Source organism: Culex pipiens, chromosome 3, assembly GCF_016801865.2.
Source record: "Culex pipiens pallens isolate TS chromosome 3, TS_CPP_V2, whole genome shotgun sequence".
Classification (NCBI taxonomy): Eukaryota; Metazoa; Arthropoda; class Insecta; order Diptera; family Culicidae; genus Culex; species Culex pipiens.
Genome location: NC_068939.1, coordinates 186075845 through 186085573, shown reverse-complemented (window position 1 = coordinate 186085573; position 9729 = coordinate 186075845). Strand labels below are relative to the sequence as shown.

The following is a 9729-nucleotide window of genomic DNA, read 5'->3' as shown; positions in this document are numbered from 1 at the left end:
TGTTACAACAACATTAAATAAAGGTTTGTCTAATGTATTTTTTTTTACTTGGATGGTCGTTATGAAAAACCTGTAGATTTCGAAGGTCCTTCCATAGATCCTTAGAAGTGGATGAAATCCGTAGATATGGCATCCCTGACTACCACCCTTCGGAAAGCTCACCCTCTCTCATTTTCTCCCTTTCTCTCGATTTGTTTTTCCATCGAGGAAAACCATCATCATCACAGCACACCACGACCACACAACAACCAGCCGGCTTTATGGTGGCGCGTTCTGGCCAACTTGGACCGATTCAGTCGCACTTCGAAAGTGGTCCGGTGTAAACGTGAAATTTTTCGCTTCGCGGCTTGCTGAGAGACAAAAAAAAAAGCCCAGCGCCACGCTGTGGACACCTGTAACAAAGAGGCGGGAAAGTGAAATTAAAACATTTGCCCTTTTGGCATCGGAGTTTGATTTCGGGTGAGGGGCGGAGCGGAGAGAACCTCATCCAGTTTTTAAGCTGTGAAACGGACGCTGCGCGTAACGAGGCTTGAAAACAATTGGGAAATTTGATACTCATCACGACGGTTCGGATTGCGGCGGCTTAACCTGTGGTATTTTCATTTTTTTTTCTTAATTCTCTCTGTTAGTTTTGTCATTTCGTTTACACATGTTCGTACCTGTGCTCGAAAATAGTGAATAAAACCATTCGTGTGAAGTGGTTTTACGCAAGCCAGCGTGAAATGTGAGCGCGCAATAGTCCAACGATTTCAGAAAAAAAAACTGCCCGGTTTATGTTTCTGAAAAATAAAAACAAAAGGGCAAGGAATATGACTATTGTGGCATTTCACTGGAATTAAAACGTAACCTTTGAGCTAGTGACGAAAAATCGCTGTTTGGTTATCTTGTTAATTGAAACTCGCCCCAGTCTAACGGAATACTCAACATCGACCAGACCAGACCAGCATCCTCATCAGCTTCGCCACGTGATTGAGTGATTTCAATTTTGCAAGATCACGAACGCGGAAGACCTGCCTGCTTCGGAAAATTCTGTGTGTACTAACCGGTGGGAAAAGAGTGGAAAATTGTGTGTTTGTTGGTGAGTGTGGCCAGCGGAAAACTAAATTTGCATAGGATTTGTGCAAACAGTTTTAATGCTTCTCAAAGTGGATTAGTGGCTCGAGACCTGGTGCTATAGTGCGTCGCGTTTCCTGTGTTCCACACCGCGCTGGGCTGGAGTTTGTTTTTTTTTGTTCCAGTCCCACGCTTCAAACGCAACGAGGGAGGAAGCAATATCCATTCGGTAAATAAGTTTTGTTAATCAGTTTTGTTCCTTTTAGCGTAAGTTTTCCTTCACTTCACAGCGCTGGTAGATGTACCGTGACTCTCGCGTAAGGCTCGATAAAAGTTTTTGTTTAATACAGGTTGAAGTTTTCTACTGGATTAACTTTTTTTTAAAAATAGAATTCAGATCATTGTTTCAACGCAATTGGTCATGAATAAATTTGCAAAAAAAATGTAAGGCTATACATTTAAATTGACATACATTTCATCACTGCTTTAATAAAAATGATAATATTTTCAAATAGATTGCACCTAGCTCAATTCATAAATAAGTAGATCATAAATAACTTTTTACCCTTACTGTTATCAGAAAAAAACCCCTCCAGAATTTTTAGAGTTGTTTTGAAGTTTTATTGAAACCAAAAACTGTCTTTTTAATAAAGTAAGATTCTTTCGAAGATTATTATTATTATTCGTTTGCAAATTTGCAAACGACAGGCCACCCAATTATCCATACAAATTAAGATACAGAGACAGCCCAGACTCAATTATCCGAAGCCTCGATTATGCGAAGTTCGATTATCCGAAGGTTGTTTTGGTACTAAAATTTTCGTAATTGGAAGACGCTCGTTGCCAGATCTTGTTTAAAAAAAAAATCATATCTCGGAATCCTGTTGATAAACTCCTCCCATTTATGAGTATAAAAATATTTCCAGATATAGGCTCTTTGGTCCAGACAACGTCAAAACGGCATTTTAATGTTTTAATGTTTCATACGACCTTTTCAAATGTTAGGCTAGATTTTGGAAACATCTAACAAATTTTCTTTCAAATGCCAACTAATCACCTTTCGTTTGTGTCTATGATCGGCATAATTTTTTGAAAAAATTTGTTTTTGGCGAAAATTGATTAAGAGCGAGTTTTTCACCAATGTGTAACAGGTCGTATCGAGGTGCTCCGATTTGGATGAAACTTTCAGCGTTTGTTTGTCTATACATGAGATGAACTCATGCCAAATATGAGCCCTCTACGACAAAGGGAAGTGGGGTAAAACGGGCTTTGAAGTTTGAGGTCCAAAAAACATAAAAAATCTTAAAATTGCTCGCATTTCCGTAAAACTTCATCAATTCCAACTCTCTTAGATGCATTCGAAAGGTCTTTTGAAGCCCTTCAAAATGTGCCATAGACATCCAGGATTGGTTTGACTGTTTCTCATAGCTTTTGCAAATTACTGTTATCAATTGATTTTTTTAAAACCTTAATATCTTTTTTGCAACAACCTCCAACACCCATACCGAGCAATATTTACAAAAACTGCCTCTTAAAAAATACCATTTTTGCAATTCCGTCGGGAAGTATAACTGATCGATACGTTCGATTGAACCAAAACTGCCTCTTCAAACAAACGTACCAAAATGTCCGTGCTGAGTTTCGATCATTCAAAATGACCGTTAAGTTGCTGATTGATATATTTGAAAAAGATTACGCCTTTTTCTACAACTCAAGTGTATTAACTAGGGTGGGTCATTTTTTCGAAAGTGCTCGGATCCGACTGAAATAAGGTCCATCTTGTAGAGGGTACCCATAGGGACTCTCACACCAAATTTGAGCTCATTTGGTTGAAAACTGGCTCGTCGCTCGGGGGTTAAAGTTTACATGGAAATTACTATGGGAAATGAGTGATTTTGCTTCAAACGCTCTTACAAGCTAAGCGACAAACTTTAGCCCATACTTACACTAGGTAGCCGTGTCGGGGGTGGTCCAAGGAACATTTTTCTCTAAGGGTTCATGGTCATCCGTTCAACCCTGAGCTTGCGCAAAGCCGAAACATCCGGCGACGCCGGAATCCTTCAAAATCCCAATTTTAACGGTCGACGCATGCTACGAAACTATGAATGAAGCATTGGAATCACGACGCTAAACGTCAACACACTAAAATGGAAGCACAGAACAACGGCTTGCCGTCGATTTCGCTGCCCTCCGGCAAATGCATTGCAAGTCGGTGTCCGGAAGTGCGCTACAAAAAAGTGACCTGACGAGCTGGCCACGCCAGAGCGGCAGAATCTGAGTGCGTACCCGCAGACGCCAGTTGCTGTTTCAGCCGATAAAGCTTCAAGTTGGGGTAAGGAAATGCAGCAGCTGCAGGATGCGAAAAAGAAGGTCTTAAAATCGGTAAGTTCAATCAAATGAGAACATGAGAACCTTAAAATAACCGTCACTTTCAATTTCGCAGTTACAGATTGGCGAAATTTTACACATTTTTTAAGGAAACACCTCAGCCGGAACGGGTCACTGAACCATCACCTTACGGACCTCCCGGAAAGAAGGCAGAAAAAAAGTATTTTCAAAATTGACCGCTCGCTGCCTAACATCGTGGACAAAATGCGCGAACAACCGGCAGCGATCGATGTCCAGAGAATACTGGAAAAGTGTGTTCCCGGGACGCAATCCGGCTGTAGCCAGGACTATCGTGTACCGTGCAGTTATCTTGGTCAAACCCCCCTACATGATGTACACGATGGCCATGAACATATCCGTGCGGGATGTGGATCGATAAGAGTAACTTCCAGGACGAGGATCGTGAACCGGTGATGGAGGTTTTGATTTTGTCGCGTTACACACGGAATAGAAGCTACGAATGTAGTTATTATTTTTTGGTTAAAATAAATAAAAAAAGCTGAAGCAGTTTGTCCTAGAGAAGCGATTTATTTTATTGTCTTTCAAGCGGATCAGTTTCTAAACATCTTCCTCGACTTCCCCCAGCAGTTGCATCTGCTCTCGCTTGACCTTCTGGATGGCGGCATTCGTGGTCGATTCTCGTCAATTCTCACACGGCACATTTGCTCCCGGACTCGTTACCATTCTGCCGGAAGTGCATCGACGTGTAATTTGCAAAAGAGGTCAACTGTCTGCCGACGGGTTGAACAAGGCAGCAGGTTCCTTATTCTTCCATTGATGGATCTTGTCCAATCGCCACTATCCACTTCTGATCTTGCACAGACATTCCTCGCAACAAACACTTCCCGTGCCACTGGCCTCAGTCCAAATTGTTCCGGAACGTACCACCTTATCCCGCTATTTACCGGAACCGGAATGCACGCAATGATGCGAACTATTCTCGGTCAATACTGCGGCCACTAGCCAATGGCTGAGCTCCAACGGGGGATTCGCAATTTTGTGGAAAGTGTGTTGACGTTTAGCGTCGTGATTCCAATGCTTCATTCATAGTTTCGTAGCATGCGTCGACCGTTAAAATTGGGATTTCGAAGGATTCCGGCGTCGCCGGATGTTTCGGCTTTGCGCAAGCTCAGGGTTGAACGGATGACCATGAACCCTTAGAGAAAAATGTTCCTTGGACCACCCCCGACACGGCTACCTAGTGTAAGTATGGGCTAAAGTTTGTCGCTTAGCTTGTAAGAGCGTTTGAAGCAAAATCACTCATTTCCCATAGTAATTTCCATGTAAACTTTAACCCCCGAGCGACGAGCCAGTTTTCAACCAAATGAGCTCAAATTTGGTGTGAGAGTCCCTATGGGTACCCTCTACAAGATGGACCTTATTTCAGTCGGATCCGAGCACTTTCGAAAAAAATGACCCACCCTAGTATTAACCTTTAGCTATGGTTTCACCCAACATTAGCCTCAACAATCAGCGTGTGCCTATCACAAGCTTGGTTACGCGCACGTGAAAAATCACGTGGGCAGCAAAACGGAACAAAAGCCCATCCAACAACAACAAGAAGCGGCAAACATTCGCACAACTTTTAATCTGAAATTGTGAGTGGAGAGAACAAAACAACGAAAAACAAAAAACGGAAGTGGTACCGTCCATCCAGGGTGTATTGGCCTGTCCCAGGTACGAAAACCCATCACAAAACTTGCCAAAGTAGACGGCGGCGGCGGCATGTTGCGTGTCTGGAAGCTACCGAGAGAACAATACACAAAAAAAGAACGACATAGGAAAAAAAGTAGTACGATATGGTGGAACCATGTTTTTTTTTCGTGGGTGGTGAGGGGAAGGTAAGGCAAAAAACCTAACGGGGAAATGATTTTCTTGGGTTTTTTTTTCGTTCCGCGAATTCACGCGATTGGCCCGTGGATTTATTATCCTTGTTTTGCTCTACGCTTTTTTGTCGTCGTCGTCGTCGTACTTACTCTTTTTGAGGTTCGTCGAAGCGCGCGAAAAAGAGTAATATTATATGATCAAGGTTTTTATGTTTGTTTCCATTAGGATTAGGCTCGCATTAGGCTTTACACATTTTCGTTCGGCTTGGAAGGCCGCTAACTTTGCTTTTAATATCCGGGTCCGGTTTCGTGGGGTGGCACAATCCCGAACGGAAGAAAATGGAATGAAAGAAAATAAAAAATAAAGAAACACACAATCTAATTATGCTGGATCAGCCAAATAATAATGCTTCTTGGAAGTAGATTGCTTTGCGGATATGCTAGGTAGATTTTCAAGAATATAAATGGCTCTTATAAATTAATTCAATTGTAAAAGTAGGTTAGCATCATTAAGCTACACAGAAAAAAATATTTCTGTAAATTTACATTATTTATCATGTACCAAAAGGTATCATGATAAATGATGTATATTTCCATTAGATCCATTGGAAATTTACATTAGATTCATTGGAAATTTACATTAGTTTTGAAAATTTACATTAGTTTTGGAATTTACATTAGTTTTGGAATTTACATTATTTCAAATCAACTAATTCTGATTGGCCAATGGGAATGAGAAGCTCGACTTGGATTGCAGTAGGAAAAGGGTGTGGCCTATGTTCTATTTTAAAATTATTGAAGCGGGCAGCAAAAGGAAATTCTGATTCTAAAAAGTTGTTTCACAGGTAGGGGACGCTTTCTCGTCGACGGCCAAGTGGAATAACGCTGGACTGGAATCGAACAGACGACGGGTAGGATGTTCGGTGTTACTGCTGCTACCCGCTGCCGACTGAGCCATCTTCGCATTTTATAATCGAGCGGCTAAAGCATCAACTTGTTCAGGTCGAGGCACAGGCAGTGAGCCAGCGAAGTATGAGATAGAAAGAAAGATAGAAAGAGAACCAAACATAACTATTTTTAGTTCGGGTAGTTTTGAAGTCAACGTTTGGCAGAAATACATTGGATATATGATTTACATTAAATAGGAATTTACAGCAAGCCGAACGCGGGTAGAAATTCATCAGATTTGAGTTTCCATGCTCAACGTTTCCATTAGATTCATGATTTACATTAGATTTAGATTTACATCGGAGTAATTTCCATTACTTTTTGCTCATTACATCATATTTCAACATTACATTGAGTGAGTTTACATAAGAAACAGCAATTACGTGCTGTGTAAATTTACATATTTTTTTCTGTGTACACAGCAAAAAATCCGATGGTAAAATCGCATGCAAAAACATGCACATCACCTTCGTCAAAATAAACATTTAATATTACACACTGCATGTACAATTTTTGCAACTCACAAAAAAAAGTTGCAACCGACGGGATTCAAACCCAGCACCAACAGTAAGGACTGGCGCCTTAGCCCACTCGGCCATCAGACCGATGAAGAGCTGTAAGGATAAACGCATATATGAGCTTGACATTTTGGTCAAGTAGGTTTCTCATACTGATGGGCTACATATTTCAGAGTGTAAAATCACATAAAATTGCATAAAATAATGCAATATTTATTTTACACCCAGGCCTTTTACACGCAGCTGGATTACTACTTTTTTAGCTGTGTACCTAACTTTCAGTTATTACAGCTATTCTAAAAAATGGAAGACAACGGGTTCACCAAGGGTTCACTTCTGAAGATGGGCAAGCGAAACATTTCCTTATCTCGTAAACCTGATCAAAGTCTATAAAACAAAATTGATTAAAAAAAATCTGCAAAAATGTTTTACAACACTTGAATTAATGTAACATTTGTCAAAATTTGGTTCTGTTTGCTAAATATTGGTGCACACTCTGAAATCTCACTGACGAGGGTATTGGGCGTAAAGAGCGATGCCTTCTGTCAAAATCACATTAATAACGACCATTTTTTGGGTCCTGTCACGGGGGTGTCGCTGGTTGGCAATTGGACTCACAATCCAAAGGTCGTCAGTTCGAATCCCGGGGTGGATGGAAGCTTAGGTGAACAAAGAGGTTTGGATTGCCTCAACAATCAAGCCTTCGGGCACCTAGTTTCGAGTAGGAATCTCGCAATCGAGAACGCCAAGGCAATGTTGTAGAGCGAACAATTTGATTTTTTGATTTAAAAATTCGCTATATTTTTTGGGTTATTTAACTATAATATGACTCGAAAAATGCTATAAAGTTATATAAGATATGTAATCCAATATGCCGGGCAATCAACTACTAAAATTGAACTAATTTGGGATCACTGAACTCGAATTTTACTGATGAAAATAAAAAATTAACACAAGAAAAATATAATATAATTATCCGAAATTCGAAGGTTATATGAAGAATCGAATTTTCGATTATCCGAAGGTTTGTATGGGACTTTGGATAATTGAATCACGAACAAAAAAAAATGTTTTCGTATTTTTTCATTTGCTTGTTTTTAACAAAAAATTTGAGTTTTACGACACCATTTTTTCAATATTGCATCATCGCCATTTTGGCCGCCATCTTGGATTTAAAAATTCTAAATCATTTTAGCGTAGTTTAGGGGTCATACCTAAGCTCGACAATCAAAAATTAGACAACGAAAAACATTTTTTTTCGTGATTCGATTATCCGAAGTGAAATTTTTCCGAGGCCTTCGGATAATCGAGTCTGGACTGTATTTGTTATATTTACAAAAATGTCACAGATAAAATACTTGAACATGTTTTTTTTTATTTTAACTATATTTAAATTGAAGGAATGGGAAAACCCTTTATAAATATCACTGGAACAATAATAAATTACTTTGAAAGATAAAAAAAAAAACTGTTTTTTTTAAATCACAAAAATGTTACAGAAAAAATGATTAAATTGTTTTGAATTTATATTCTACAAGCCTTACCCGACAAACTTCGTCTTGACGTATAGCTTGTTTGCTTATTCAGCCTCCTGTGATCAAAATGTGAGTTTACGTAAATTTTCCCATACAATCTGCAGATGCTCCGGAATCGGTCCCAGAGTGGCCAAAGTGGTAAGTTTTTAGCATATAAACCTTCCTTGGGCTTACACGATCCTATCGCAACAAAAAGCGCCTCGATCCGACGTTCCGTGTTCAACTGATTCGCGTTCGAACAAAACCATCGATTTTTTTTTATATGAGCAATTCCAGCTCAAATCAGGAATTTTTCTGGTACTTTTGTACCCGACCCTCTCCGATTTCAATGAAACTTTGTAGACATGTTATTCTAGGCCTATATAAGCCATTTTTGTTTATATGGAGCCGATAGTACTTGAAAAAATCATTTGAGAAGGGTGTTACTGCTCATGTTCGCATAAATGTCCCATATGCAAAAACAGCAAGCTGAGAAAAACGCATGCGAAGTTTGTCCCATACATAAGGCTACGTGTTAATTCCAATTCAATTCGGTTTTATTAGTGAATAATCATGTTACAATTAGTTCATTCGCAGTACATAACAGAGTTTTGGAGTTCCTTGCAGCTGTGTGTTAAATCTCAATCCATTTTGGAACGATTATTGTTTATGACTAAGAGATTACCACAAGTAAGAAAAAATAGAAAAAAAAAAAAAAACTTACTGAAATTGCAAAGGGCTACGTGTTAAGTTTTCGCAAAAAAACTGGATTTCCTCCTGATTTATAGAAAAAAGTACTGGATGTTATAGGCTCTTTTGAAAGAGCACACAATTTTGAATGAAATTGCATCAATAACTCGAAATCGATGAAAATGCATATGGGACATTTATGCGATCAGGGGCAGTGTAAGTGTTTCAAATATTTTTGTGTTTTGTAATTTAAAAATTACTGTATCTCGAAGCCGTTGCATCGTATCAAAAAGTGGTCAAAGACAAACTTGTAGGAAATTGGACGGGCTTTCTGAAAAAAAATACACTGAAACAAAAATACACGCCACTTCTATGAGATTTTTTGATTTTTAAGTTTAAAAGTTAAATTTCAAGGTGATGTCACGATTTTTTTTCGCTCAAAATTTTTGAGGAAATAGCCTAAGATGTTACAAAAAGACTGACGAAAAATGCAGGATGGTGGTTTTTGGCAATTTCTATATGACAGACTTGATTTTTCAGTCTCGTAAATATTTTTACCGGAAAGCTCGTCCAATTTCCCATAAGTTTGCCTTTGACAGCTTTTCAATTGGATGTCATGTGGCAGTGCGTGGCCGAATGGTTACGCTGTCCGCTTTGTAAGCGGATGATTCTGGGTTAGATTCCCATCTGCTGCAACCTTCCATCGGATGAGGAAGTAAAATGTCGGTCCCGGCCTTGGTTGTTAGGCCGTTAAGTCATTCCAGGTGTAGGAGTCGTCGCCATGCCATAAGT

General features: G+C 39.5%; 1 protein-coding gene across 1 annotated transcript in view; it reads left to right on the top strand.

Moving 5' to 3' along the window:
- The first annotated feature begins 290 nt into the window (after positions 1-290).
- The window catches only part of LOC120423190 (uncharacterized), a 65250-nt gene continuing 55811 nt past the window's right edge, over positions 291-9729 (top strand). Inside the window, exon 1 of the mRNA XM_039586889.2 lies at positions 291-1282. The gene's annotated coding sequence lies outside the window, so the exon portion shown is untranslated. The remainder of the gene's footprint in view (positions 1283-9729) is intronic.